The sequence below is a fragment of the Megachile rotundata genome, chromosome 16 (genome assembly GCF_050947335.1).
Source record: "Megachile rotundata isolate GNS110a chromosome 16, iyMegRotu1, whole genome shotgun sequence".
In the NCBI taxonomy this organism is placed as follows: Eukaryota; Metazoa; Arthropoda; class Insecta; order Hymenoptera; family Megachilidae; genus Megachile; species Megachile rotundata.
Window position 1 is genome coordinate 11,950,510 of NC_134998.1, and position 15,751 is coordinate 11,966,260.

A 15,751-nucleotide genomic window follows, 5' to 3' on the forward strand; every position below is an offset into this window, starting at 1 on the left:
AAATCACTTTTGTCTGTTGCGTTCTCTTCTTCATTTGGATACTCACCTTACAATTATTTTCATCACCACGTTTCTTCGCGTACACATCAAAAATTGCGATAGTCTTCTCACAAAAAATTTCGATTTACATACGTAAACATACATTTACATTAGAGCTGGATCGTCTGAAAGGACATTGAAGGACATTCATGAAACACATCACCACGTTAGATAGATAGCCATGAAACGTACAACATATTTGAGCAACAGAAACAATGACTACAATGAGAGCATGTATTATTAATTATAAGTAAAATACGATAAGTGTGTGTATCGATAACGAGTAGCAAAAAGAACATTCTCTACAATGACTTGCGGCAGGTTAGAATAAAACTCGAAAGTAACATCTTTGTAAGGGGGCCATTCAAGTGGACAGTAGTGTAATTTATATTTACAAAATATACAAAAGGGCCCGATGAAAAGGTTTCGGTAGCGTTCGTTGTGCCGGACGAAAAACAGAATAAAGAAAGAAGGAAAGGAAACTCGAAACACGTTGTTTGCGTGTGGCTTGAATGAGTCCGCACATCCGTTGCGTGTTGGCGCACCGAACGGGTTCCCTTTATCCCGAAATTCAATGGAATTTCCAGAGGTCCGTGCTAATTAATTCTTTGAATCATGATTTATGCCTTGGGTGTCCCTTTATATACAAACAAATCGTTAGTTCCTCGTTTCTTGCGTTTATTTACTGACGACTATGTAGGCAGATGATTTTGAACGATTAGAAATTGGGAATATGGTGTTTGTTATGGGCGCCGCTAGGGGGACGGTGCTATTACTACTTTCTCGAAAGTGCTCGCTTCTTTATTCGTCACTTATACACTAATTGTTAGTTCCTGGTCATAGAAGGTATGAGAGTTCAAGGTATAGAATGTGTAGTAGTTCAACGGGTGGTGATTTAACCGTGGCAGTTCAATAAATGGTAGTGCAACGCGTGGTAATATGGCGCGTGGTAGTGCAACGCGTGATAATTCGACGCGTGATAATTCAATGCATGGTAATCCGATGCGTGGTAGTGCAATGTGGTGTAATCTGATGCGTGGCAGTGCAACGCGTTGTAATTCGACGCGTGGTAATCTGATACGTGGTGATCCGGTGCGTGGTAATCCGATGCGTGGTAGTGCAACGCGTTGTAATTCGACGCGTGGTGATCCGGCGCGTGGTCATCCGATGCGTGGTAGTGCGACGCGTGGTAATTCGACGCGTGGTAATGCAACGCGTTGTAATTCGACGCGTGGTGATCCGGCGCGTGGTAATCCGATGCGTGGTAGTGCGACGCGTGGTAGTGCAACGCGTTGTAATTCGACGCGTGGTGATCCGGCGCGTGGTAATCCGATGCGTGGTAGTGCGACGCGTGGTAATTCGACGCGTGGTAGTGCAACGCGTTGTAATTCGACGCGTGGTGATCCGGCGCGTGGTAATCCGATGCGTGGTAGTGCGACGCGTGGTAATTCGACGCGTGGTAATGCAACGCGTTGTAATTCGACGCGTGGTAGTGCAATGCCTGGTAATTCGACGCGTGGTAATCCGATGAGTGGTAGTGCAACGCGTGGTAAGTCGATGCTTGACAATTCCACGCGTGGTAATTCGATGCGTGGTAATTCCAGGCGTGGTAATTCGATGCGTATATGTATAATAATACATTAACGTATTATTATAAATGAAGTCCTGCTTTGTTAATATTTTCCTTCTTTGAAATGTTTCCATAGAAACCCGAGACAATAAGTGATTTGTATCATATCTACACCGATCTACAAATACACTGTTTAAGCAGTAATTTGTGTTTGTCTGAAAGTACGTAATAATACATCCCCTTCAAATCTAGAATAAGTTGTTTCCGCGTAATTTCCAAACCGGCTTACCATAACCATTAAATTTATGCTTAATAATCACGCATTTCGATTAAATTTACGAGAAATAAACGTCTAATTAAGATACACCGAGATTGTAATTTTATTAGGGAACGATTTACTTAGAATAAAAAATCAATTACTTGTAATCAGCAGTTAGATACTATGTATGTAGACTCTACTGAAAAATGATTGAAACTGGTCAAACAAATGAGAGCCTTTCACGCGATGCTTGCCTTGTACGTACAGTTAACTATCGTGCGGGAATTTAGATTAAATTCTAACCTAAATATTTCTTTCCGTTTTCTGGTTTTTAAAAGTATTTATTATTAATATAGCTTGTTAGTTTTAGGAAGTAAAAGTTTGATCATGGGTTTATAGTGAAATGTATATGTGAAGTAATGTGGCAATGGTTACAGTAATAATTAGGGAGTGAATTAAAGATCAAAATGGCGAGATAACATGTCGACAGAAATAATGTAGATAAATAATAATGTACACTAATAGTCAAAACAGATAGTACATCAGTTAGATTGTAACTATACTACTAAAATAATAAAACATTTGAAACCAAACCTAATTCAAAGAATCCACAACGTAACCTCAACAAAATAACCAAAAATGCAAATGAAAATTGAATACCGAAGAAAATAAAGGAACAGAGGCGACGATTTCGCGAAAATAATTCCTCCATGGATCAGGCTGAAAAATGAATTACAGGTGCCGTTAAGGTGTTTGCGGAGGGCGCAGCGGGATTAAAGCGAAATTGAATTGCTCGGCCGTCGCTTTTGCATCAGCCATGTCGCATTGCATCGCGGCAAAGGAATTCCATCCGTCAAACGAGCCAGCGAACAAAGTAGGAGGCGAGTTTCAGAGCGTGTGAGAGCGGAGCCGAGCGAAGCCGAGGGCTATATGCCCTACCCTCTCGTTCTCCCTTTCTCTCCTTCGTAAAGAGAATTCGGAAAGAAGAAAAAAAGAGCTACCTCTGTCGGTATTCTTCCCTTCGTTCTCCCGATCTGCTGTTTCTGGTAATTCGGTAATCAAATACGAAATCATTTACTCCTGTTCGACTCTTCCCTTTTATGCAAACTAAACCTTTCCACAAGAATTTATCAAGATGTTTCAAAATCCTCGACCATTCTACACAAGGTATTTCTTAAATAACCTGAAAGTGTTTTCCAACCCTTTCATTACGAATGTATCTAAATCTATACCTCGAAGCAATTAAAGAAAAACCCACAAACGAAAGAAACAAACCCATCAACGGGCGTGTAAGAAAATCGAAAGACAAATAGACAGAGGAGAAGAAAGAACGATCATAGATAAATACAGAGAAGAAGAAGAGGAACGAGACGGCGAGACGCGAGCAGTTTAAAGGAGGCGAGAGAAGAAGGACGGCAAGACGATGTTGCAAGATGGTCAGGTGTTGATGACCAGACAGGATGGTTAGGTCCAGCCGATGGGTTAGGGGAGGCAGAAGCAGAGCGGTGGCTTCACCGCCGGGATGCCTTTCATCTTTTCATCTTCGACCGAGGGAACCAGAGCCCGCACCTACCATCATGGGAACATCACCCTACTCCTCCTTCTTCTTCTCCTCTCTCTGCGTCCTTCTTCGTCGTCGCCCTTCGAACTCCTTCCCTCGGGATCATCGACGATGATCTTCGATAACCATTTTGTTCTGTATCTATGCTCGATTTCTTCTCTTTTTCAAATCGCCGATCTGGTTTGCGTTGATCGAGTGCTATAGCAACGTTTTGGCTCGTACAGTGACGCCCAGTATACTGATACTCGGTATACTCAACTATGTACGGTTGCTATGTGGGGGGAGGTACTGGTAGAGTGAATATGTAGTTGGTCCAACTCTACTATATTGGGTTCTACTGGTGGAGCAAATGGTATAGTGTATTATAGTTGCTATATTGGCTTTACCACTATTATTCGATGCGTGGTAATCCGATGCGTGGTAGTGCAATGCGTAGTAATCCGATGCGTGGTAGTGCAACGCGTGGTAATCTGATACGTGGTGATCCGGCGCGTGGTAGTGTAATGCATGGTAATTCGACGCGTGGTAATTCAATGCGTGGTAAGCCGACGCATGGTAATCTGATACGTGGTGATCCGGCGCATGGTAATCCGATACGTAGTAGTGTAACGCATGATAATTCGACGCGTGGTAATTCAATGCGTGGTAATTCGACGCGTGGTAATCTGATGCGTAGTAGTGTAACCCATGGTAATTCGACGCGTGGTAATTCAATGCGTGGTAATCCGATGCGTGGTAGTGTAACGCATGGTAATTCGACGCGTGGTAATTCAATGCGTGGTAATCCGACACGCGGTAATCCAGCACGTGGTAATTCGATACATGGTAGTGCAACGCGTGGTAACTCGATGCGTGGTAGTGCAACGCATGGTAATTCAATGCGTGGCACTTCCACGCGTGGTAATTCGATGCGTGGCAATTCCACGCGTAGTAATTCGATGCGTGGTAATTCTACGCGTGGTAATTCGATGCGTGGTAATTCCACGCTTGATAATTCGTTGCGTGGTAATCCGGCGAGTTGTGATTCAACGCGTGGTAAAGATATACCACTTGACCACACAATACAGCATAACGCGTATCGCATACCTGCTATCGTATTCAGCAGATACACCTATTTGTAATTCATAAACGCAATGCATACTTTAATATTATGTCCGCCATAAAATTATAATATTGAAAGAAGAACGGTCCTGTAAGTAAATTTGGTTTCAATCATCATTAATAAAACTTCCATCTGGCTGTTTTCTCTTTTCCACAATATTTCATGACTTTCTCCGTAACGACAGCTTTCGAGACATTGTAAGCACATGTCGATTATTTAAATATATTTGAGAGCGGCTCGTTTAAGTAACATTGCAGCGATCGAAATTCGTACTCTTCGCTAATTTATTACTCTCGTGTTTTTCATCGGACTCCAAGATATTTTCACCTATAGTATTATATTATAATAATCTGTTCGTATAGTAGAGTTGGACTTATGATATATTCACTCTATCAATATTTATCTCACACTCACAATCTTTACCACTATGATTCGATGCGTGGAATTATTACGCATTGCACTACCACGCATCGGATTACCACGCGTTGAACTATCACGTATTGGATTACCACGTATCGGATTACCACGCGTCGGCTTACCACGCATTGAATTACCACGCGTCGAATTACCATGCGTTACACTACCACGCATCGGATTACCACGCGCCGGATCACCACGTATCAGATTACCACGCGTCGGCTTGCCACGTATTGGACTACCACGTGTTCGATTACCATGCGTTGCACTACCACGTATCGAATTACCACGTATCGGATTACCGCGTGCCGGATTACCACGCATTGAATTATCACGCATTGCACTACCACGCGCCGAATTCCCACGCATCGAATTACCACACGTTGCACTACAATTTATTGAACTACCACGGTTGAATCACCACCCGTTGAACTACTATACATTCTATGCGTTGAACTCTCATACATTTTATTACCATACTCTACACTATAATACACATCACTCTATGCTACATTACCACTTCTTATACCCACATATCACAAAATGCAACAATCCCTCTACAACATAAAAGAATAAATCTTATCAATACACAAATTATCAGCAGTAAAAATGTTCTCCAACGGCAATATAACGAGCGTCTACTGTACGTCTCCCAAAGGCCCGTCCACGAACACGTGACAAAGTGGCGTGTTTTCTTATAAACGACGTTGGCACGAAAGAAAGCCGGGCTACTGTTAACGGCAAAGCAGCCACGTCCAGAAAGAAGGGAAAAAAAGGATCAAGTTCCTTAATGATACGATTTGCATGGTCTTCACGCGATCCCCGTATGGCCGTTTTCGAACTCGCAGCTCCTCGTTCGGTCCCGAACGAATTCTTTATTGCAAACACTGCCGGCGAAAGGTACCTACGTCGTATTCGAAGTTCGGTTTCGTAATGCCTCGATGAATTATCGCGCCTTAAAGTTGCAACGGGTAAAGGATGAAATTTGCCGTCGGCTGAATAGGCGGTTTACAAAAGAAATTCGTACGGCGTTGCCCACACACGAGCCACCCTCGTCTAATCCATCATGTCACCTCTTTTTCTGATCCTGTATCGGTACCACCACGGTCAAATTTGTCGTATTTACGCGTGCTTTAATTTATCGTCGTTTCACATGTACGCAATCGAACGTCTGTCACAACTTTAATCTTATTTTCATTTCGAAATTATCGACATTAAAGCGGTATTATAATTTCTACCTTTCAGACTAGAACTAATTTTATGCTGTGGAAATTATAGGTTAGGTCTTCATAATTTTACTATGACTACATTGTTTATTTATATTGTATTTTTTATCGTTTTCAATGCATTTTTTCTTTTAGTAAAAACTAAATAATGTAGACGGTATGTGTTAGAACTGGATGTATCAATTTTTGTTGTAAACAATATGACCATAACCTAACCTCAATTATCAAACTACTAACTACATATGAGAAAGTAGAAAAAAATTATTTCAAACATGTTTAAACAATTTGAAGATGAAGACGAAATTAGAAGTAAGGCTGTGGGTGTCCTTCGGAAGGTCGAGAATAAAGATAAAAAGAGAGCAAGAAGGGAAAATGGCGAGCAAAGGTGTAAGGAAAGAAAGGCCGTGGAATGCGGAGGGTGCAATTTGGCAAAGCACCGTGACGGAAAAATCGTATCAACGATCCGCGCGAGCAGCCTCTGCCCGAAGGCGTAATAACCGCTGCGAAACCTGGGAATTTCGGCGGGTTTTGATTACTAGGCGGCGAACCACCGAAGCCCCGAGTTCCTACAAATAAAAAGCCATCCTTCCCTGCCTGTCTAAATGCCGACACGCCGAAAATCATTTATTTATTTATTCGCCCGTTCATCCGACTCCTAACCTTCTCTCGTGTTTGTTTATTTGCCGGTCTATTTAAATATTTGCCGAAACGCCGCGGTCACCTGACACCTTATGGCCTGCGATTAACCTTCTTTTCACTTCTGTTTATGTGCTGAAACAATATTTGTATTTGTGGAATTTTTAGATGTTGTGGGATTATAGAATATTTTTATAGTAGATATTCATAGATTACAGGTCCTTGTATTTATAGGACACTTATATTTCTTTTAGGTCCTTCCTACATCTCCAAACCTCCATGTCACTAGACACATGTTCCTCTATCTTCAAATTTTTATATCTCCAGACAGCTATGTCTGTATGTATCTGTACTCCTACCAGAGCCCTACATCTCCAAACCTCTGTCCCTAGATATATTTCCTTACTGCTTAGTCCATTTCCCAGGTCCTATGTCCTCAGACCTCTATGTCTTCAAATCATTACGTCCTTAGGTTATATATCCAAATCCATATGTCTCTAAATCCTTATGTGGATCTCTATGTTCCTGGAAGCTCATACTTCTGGAGTACCAGCTCCATAAGCCCCTATGTCTACTACTATGGCTCTAGGTATCATGTGGTCCCAGGACATTATATATGCTACTTTGGTTCTAGGTCTCCTGTGACTCTATATCCACATATCTACTACTGTGGTCCTGGGTCTCCTATGACTCTAGGTCCTCGTATCCAATATTGTGGTTCTAGGCCTTCTATGCTCCTACATCCTCAGATTTACTGTTGTGGTCGTAAGTCTCCTATGACTCTAGGTCCTCATATGTAGTACTGTGGTCCTAGGTCTCCTATGACTCTAGCTCCTCATATTCACTACTGTGGTCCTAGGTCTCCTATGACTCTAGGTCCTCAGATTTACTACTGTGGTCCTAGGTCTCCTATGACTCTAGGTCCTCATATCCACTACTGTGGTCCTAGGCCTCCTATGAACTTACATCCTCATATGTGCTACTGTGGTCCTAGGTCTCCTATGACTCTAGGTCCTCATATCCACTACTGTGGTCCTAGGCCTCCTATGACCCTACATCCTCATATCCACTACTGTGGTCCTAAGTCTCTTATAACTCTAGGTCCTCATATCCACTACTGTGGTCCTAGGCCTTCTATGACCCTACATCTTCATATCCACTACTGTGGTCCTAGGCCCCCTATGACCCTACATCCTCATATCTACTATTGTGATCCTAAGTCTCCTATCATCCTACATCCTAGATATCTCTCGATATCTCCACACCTTCTACACCTATCTCTAAATCTCTAAATGTCCTCAGATTCCTCCATTATCCACGTCCACATCTTATAATCTATTTATATAAATAGAATCACGTAGAGCCACCTCTCGAACCGCCTCTCGGAAGCCAGAAAATAATAAACCCCCTGAAACGAAAGAGATATAACGCGACATTAAAATCCGCCATGTCTTCCCATTACTCGAGGTAATGTATCGGCTCGTTAACTTTCAGGCGGACGATAGATCATCCGAAGCATGGCTGGCAGGGGCTCATAGAGTCCCCATAGACATTACGGCGTAGAAGGATAGAGAAGGATGAAGTCGATAAAGAAGCATCTGGTTTTCATCCCCCGACTCGAGAGCCACCCCTCGAATCTAATACTCCCGTACCATTAACCCTGAACATGTGTAGGACGTAATCGTTTCGACCCTAACCCTAAACCGCTACTCTCCGCCGCGAAGTGGCTTTATCGCGTGCGATAATCTTTCTGACTTCTCTTTTCTACCGATTCAACCAGCTAATAATAATTCTTCCCCCTTAATCTGGATAACTTTATGTTCTCGCTACTGTTTGTTTTTCAGGTATATTCAAAATGGAGGATGATCACTTCGATGATCTCGAAGCATGGTCTCTACGATTATTTTCTCAGACATTTTCTTCCATACTGGGTCTTCTATGCGTGCCTCTGAATCTTAGTTTCAGAAGTACTTGAAAGAAAATGTGACTTTGCATTTTGGTCCTATGGCTGCTATGTGTACATTGTAACATCAGTTTATTTTTAAATATTCTTTATATATGATGTTTAACTATAATACACTTATGAACGTGACATTTCGTACGAAGGTTAAAAATGACCCAGTTCCTTTCTATTTCTTTCTATCTCAAATATTCTGTCGAAAGAACCGAAGAATGACCAATCGCCATTTTCGATTTCAAGTAAATTACGTATCGGATTTTTCGACAAGCGGAAAATCAAATTCCTCCACCGCGACAGCCAATTATCTCGAAAGTACGAACAGCGAACGTGGCAGATTTTCATTCCACTCGGAGTGTTATTAAAACCTCCGTTTTCGAGAATTGCGGGCTATAAATCCGACACACGGATCGTTGTTTTAATTTAGCAATTCGTGCGTAAAGTGAAATTGGTTTATTTCGGACAGAGATGTATTTTGTAAGTCAATAATTGCGGATTCAGCATTGTTACTGTGTTGGTGATAATTGGAAAAATAACTGTAAGAATTTTCTGCTGGTGGCGCTGCTGGCGCGCCGCCATTTTGCCACTGGTCTTACTAATTTTTGTCTTTGTTTTATATGTTGTTACGTTGTTGTCAAATTAATATTTGATGAAAATTAAAATTGCTGATGAAAGTTAAGATTGTTGATGAAAGTAAATATTGTTGATGAAAATTAAAATTGTTGATGAAAATTAAAATTATTGATGAAAGTAAATATTGTTGATGAAAGTTAAAATTGTCGATGAAAGTTAAAATTGTTGATGAAAGTTAAAATTGTTGATGAAAATTAAAAGTGTTGATGAAAGTTAAAATTGTTGATGAAAATTAAAATTGTTGATGAAAATAAATATTGTCGATGACAGTTAAAATTGTTGATGAAAGTTAAAATTGATGATGAAAATTAAAATTGTTGATGAAAATTAAAATTGTGAATGAAAATTAAAATTGATGAATTCTAACTACACTGATGAATTCTAACTACATAAAGATACTTACAGACAACAGTGCTGCCCTCTAGATCAACCTGTATATAACCTTCATTATTAAAATAACCTCTGAATCAGTTAATACAACCTATAAATATAATACAATCATAATTAAATTATTAAGTATCACATAACCCTATTTTTATCATCCCAATAGTTTTAGTTTTCTGTCAAAAAAACCTGAAATCCAAAATCCATAAAGTTCCGCAAGACTTCAAGAGTCATAATAAAACTACACCAAATGAAACTAATTGTGCCAACGCGAGAAGAGCCTCCTCCCAAAAATTTGGCGGGAAATAAATATGCGTTTAAGCATGATTAAAGATACCCGATTACCAAGTAACGATCGTTGAAAGATTTGGTCGATGAAGCAAAGGGAAACCCATCGAATAAGATCGGGGAGGTCACAAGAGGGTGCATGCGAAGGTAAGCCCGAGAAAGAACGCATTAGCACCGCTCGTAAAAGTGTACGCGATGCTCGTAGCAAGAACAGAGAAGCATACCTCGTAACGCTGCTTACCAGAGTATATTCACGCTCTCCGTACGAGAGTTATGTAACATGGCCGCTCAAACGGCCCGTGCCGGCCATTAGGAGCCCGTTCGAGGCCATTTTGTCGAGCCACCCTTTTACGGCTCGCTCTTCCCTTTCTTTGTTTCTTTCTTGTCCGCCTGCTTGCTCGCTTGCCTTCTGCCTCTTTGTGTTTACTTCTCAGCTGCGTATCCTCGCTGTCAGTTACTTTTCAATAATTATTTTTTATATTGTTTACTACTGACACTTTGATTGAGCACGCGGACGCTGAAAAATGAAGTTTGAGCGATCACTAAACTCTTCACACCCTGATTTTAGCTTTTTCGACGATTATCCCTAGATTGGATTTATGAAGTCGAAGGGAAAGTTGGATGGGAGGTAGACTCTGGGGATTTCTTTCAACTATGGAGTATTTTCTTAGGTTTTAGGGTTTATTCAGTTTCTACTTGAAATATCCCTAGGTTCTATTTAGACTCCTTGGGATCTTAGGTTCTTCTGAGAACTTAGGTCCTGAGGATCCTCCTCTTTGGATCACCCCTAGGGCCCGCTCAGTGTGACTTGAAATCTCCCTATTTAGATACTTCTTAGGATATGTTTAGATTCTCCTTGAAAAAATTAGGGTCTGACCTCTTTGGGATCTCCCGGGTTCCACAGGTCCTCCTTGGATCTTCCTAGGATCCCACAAGTCCTCCTTGGAATCTTCCTAGGGTTCCACAGGTTCTCCTTGGATCTCTCTAGGGTTCCACAAGTCCTCCTTGGAATCTCCCTAGGGTTCCACAAGTCCTCCTTGGAATTTCTCTAGAGTTCCACTGGTTCTCCTTGGAACCTCCCTAGGGTTCCACAGGTTCTCCTTGGATCTCCCTAGGGTTCCACAAGTCCTCCTTGGAATCTCCCTAGGGTTCCACAAGTCCTCCTTGGAATTTCTCTAGAGTTCCACTGGTTCTCCTTGGAACCTCCCTAGGGTTCCACAGGTTCTCCTTGGATCTCCCTAGGGTCCCACAGGACCTCCTTGCATCTCCCTAGGGTTCCACAGGTTCTCCTTGGATCTCCCTAGGGTCCCACAGGACCTCCTTGCATCTCCCTAGGGTTCCACAGGTTCTCCTTGGATCTCCCTAGGGTCCCACAGGACCTCCTTGCATCTCCCTAGAGCTTGGGACCTACCTTTACTTTAAATATGATCCTACCTTCACTAATGCAACTCTAACCTAACCTAACCAAGTCAATTCGCTACCACAAAAACATAAAACCTCGAATACCTAAAGATCCAAAAATCGCAAAATACCTGAGGAAAATTTAGGAATTTGAAATATTACGCTTAACAGGCCAATAAATTAGCACTCACGCAAATTATATTATAAACCTGAAGATCTTAAGTTTCAATCTGACGTAGCTGGAAGCCAAGCAACGTTTGGCCGAAAGATGGTGGACAGATAAGACGGTGAAAAAAAGTAGCGGTTTGATGTATGAATATTTAACGGCGACAAGCAAGCGTTTAACAAGTTTGCAGCCGTTGGCTGAACGATCGAAAATGACACTTTTTTCGCTCGTAAATTTAAAGGTTTCCCATAAGATGCTTACCGTAATGATACTCCTCGAGAGATTGACGAACGAGCTTTACTATTCGACACGGCGCATTTTAATGGGCGAACTTACGAGAGGTCTGTTTGCAAATATCTATAATAATCGACGCGGATTAAAATTAACCTATTTATGTTCGTACGCGATAATGAGCTTCGTTTTTTTCGTTTCGATGTCGACCGCTCCGAGATGCACTTATCGCATTTGCATATTCATAAGACGAGGTTGTGCGCGTTGTTTTTTATCGATGCAACGGGTGTACGAACACGAAATAAAGCATCTTTGTGTGGTAATGCCCTCTTTATTGTTTGGGAACAAAGGGACGATTTCGTGCGAATCTTCCTTTCGATTACACATTTTTGTTCAACGTGTTCATTTTATGGGAGTTTTACATAATTTATGAATGGGTGATACATCATTTCCGGAGCTTAACCTAAACCTAACCTCTTTTATGAAGAGGTTTATCATCGTGCTATGAGCTACTTAGAAATTTCGAATGTTGAGATGAATTGCCGGTGAAAGAAGTCTATGACTCTGTAACTCTAACCCCTTTAATGGCGTGGAGTCCGCCATCTTGATGGACTGGCGACCATCTTGTTTACGTTCGGTATCTCGAATACCTTCCATTCGTTAAATACACTTTCTTTTATTAAACATGCATTGCTTTACAAAAATACCTGACTATTAAGCTGACGTCTAAAACTTTATTTTGACAATCATAGAATTTACAATCATGGTTGAATTTACATAATCTAATTCCACAATGGCTGAACCTTCTATCAAGTCACTTTATGACTGAACCTATCTTGTTAATTCAGTGCACAATTTTAACGATGCGATTAAAGAACAATATTACTCTATATCTAACTATCGTGTCACTTCATCCTGACATTCACATATATCGAAATTTTCCACAGCCGAAAGTTTCCTATAGAAAGCATAAAATAGAAGGAAAGAAAAGGAAGGAGGGCCACGTGGCGCATGCCGATGATTTAACGAATTCCGCAAAGAACAACGTGGCGGTGATTCGAGGGGGGCGACAGGTCACGGTGGCGGGCAAGAGGAAGCCCGTGACAAGCTTACGCTCTTACTGCACGACCAGCGCCGCACGCCGAATTAATAACAATGCCCTGGAAATAATAAACCCCTCCGGTTTCGGCCTCTGATTCCATTTCGCTCGGCTCCGCTTCCAGTCGGTGCGGATCGTCGCGTCTCTTCTCTTTTTCCGCCTCGCGCGTGGACAGGGTCCTTTTTAATCCTCTTTCGGTGTCGGCACTTCGGTAATCTTATTTGAATCGGGGATGAAGCGTGTTTTGAACGAGCTGTTGAAACGATTGAATCGTTGGATAACTGGGTCTCCGAATTTTGTTTGGAGGACGCTTTTACTTCCAGACTTCTAACACCTACCTAATATTTCCACATATTAATATTTTTATCCACATTGTAATACTTTCACCTCTTCTTAATACTGAAATCTCACATATATTTTTCATTTAACATTCCTTCAGTATGCAGATAGTCAGTGTTAAACTTAAAACTTTGTCATGGTGCAAAAGTCATGAACTGCAGTGCACATCAAGTGACTCGGTACAAACAAAAAGATTAAATAAAACTACGTTCTGTATGTATAAAGTACAAATTTTTTGTGTTAAGTACATTGTCAAGACATTGTCAGAGTACATTTTATTGGAGAATGTTAAGTATGGTTGCTAGAGTAGTTGACTTAAAACATATATAACGATGTGGTTGATTAGCAGCCATCTTGTCAGCAGCCATTTTGTTGACCATATTATTGACTCCATTATTGACTACATTGATTATATTTTTCTTTGTGTCAAGTACATTGTCAAGTTTTTATTAGAGACTTAAATATAGTTGCTAGAGTAGTTGACTTAAAATGTATGTAACGATGTGATTGTTTAGCAGCCATCTTGTCAGCAGCCATTTTGTTGACCATATTATTGACTCCATTATTGACTACATTGATTATATTTTTCTTTGTGTCAAGTACATTGTCAAGTTTTTATTGGAGACTATTAAACATTGTCGCTAGAGTATTTAACCTAAAATATATGTGTTCATATGTGTTCATATGTGTGGTTGATTAGCAGCCATCTTGTCAACAGCCATTTTGTTGACCACATTATTGTCTGCATTATTAACTACATTGATTATATTCTTTTTCATAACAAGTACATTGTCAAGTTTTTATTAGAGGCTGTTAAACATTGTCGCTAAAATATTTAACCTAAAATATATGTGTTCATATGTGTTCATATGTGTGGTTGATTAGCAGCCATCTTATTTGCAGCCATTTTGTTAACCGTGTTGTTGACTTCATCGACTATATTGTTTGTACTATATTCTTGATTATATTGACTGTAACTACTGTTCATAAGGAAGTGTCTTATTAATCCTAAGGTAAATGTTATTAAGAACGAAAGACAGTATTCTGGAAGCTTTTAACTCGGTGCGTGTTTAAACGACATATACAACTGTCCTTATGTCCGTGGCAGCAAGCGGCAAATTGGATCACTCAAAATATCGGGGTGATTCTCCACGGTCCAACGAACCCCGTAGCTTGAGAAATGTCGTTCTAAAAGGGCGTCACTTTTTCGACGTTCGCGTCCTTTTAGAGCGGCGGGCAAGAAATCACAACGGGGATTATTTCCAACTTTTGAGCGATGGGATTCGAAGAAGAAACTGAGATTTACTTGTTTAGCGAAATGCGTGGAGTTAGTGGGAGAAATATTCGCACGTACTTCAACTAATGATCGATCGTGCACCGGAATTATTCGACATTTTTATTTTGAAGGATTTAGATAATTTACACTATCTGGCAGTTAGAACACGAGTCCACTTTTTATGGGGATAGTGTGACTATTAGATACAGATTTTATATAGGATATGTTTAATAGTTTGTTTAAATATTCTAAAGTATAGCAGCATAGTAAAATGGTAAACTGATGAAATAACAAGATGATGAGATGGCTAGGTGACTAGATAAAAGGCAAGGTGACTGGGTGACTAGATGACAAAATGAGAAGATGAGACTATGAAAAGATGACTAAGTAACTAGTTGACTAGGTGAGAAGATAAGAGTGTGAGAAGATGATAAGATGTATGTATATGCGAGTAGATGAGAAGATGGTGGAAAAGATAACTGGGTGACTAGCTAGCAAGATGACAAGAAACTGAGAAGATGACCAGGCAATATGGTGACAGGATAACTAGATGACTAGATGACTAGGTGACATAGTGACTAGATGACATAGCGACTAGATGACATAGTGACTAGATGACTAGATGACTAGGTGACTAGATGGCTAGATGACTAGATGACTAGGTGACATAGTGACTAGATGACATAGCGACTAGATGACATAGTGACTAGATGACTACCTGACTAGATGACTACCTGACTAGATGACTAGATGACTAGATCACTAGATGATTAGATGACTAGATGACTAGATGACTAGATGACTAGATGACTAGGTGACTAGATGACTACCTGACTAGATGACTAGATGACTAGATGACTAGATGACTAGATGACTTGTCCTCCCCAGAACCTCGAAGAAGGTCACTCTTTTCAAGACCTTCGACTCTCCCACAATTATCAAGAACATCGCAAAGACCCAAGCATTTGAAAATCTTCAAATCCCATTCCACATCCTCAAGAACTCGGAGAATCGCATGAAGCTTATCGATAAAAATAAATGAAAAATAGATCGTGTTAACGCCCCTATTGCACGTTCGAATGTAACAACAAACAGGGCAACCGCGTTTAAAAAACGTAGTAAGGGAACGTTTTCCGTGAAAGCGATCTAACGCGGTGGTTGTGAAAA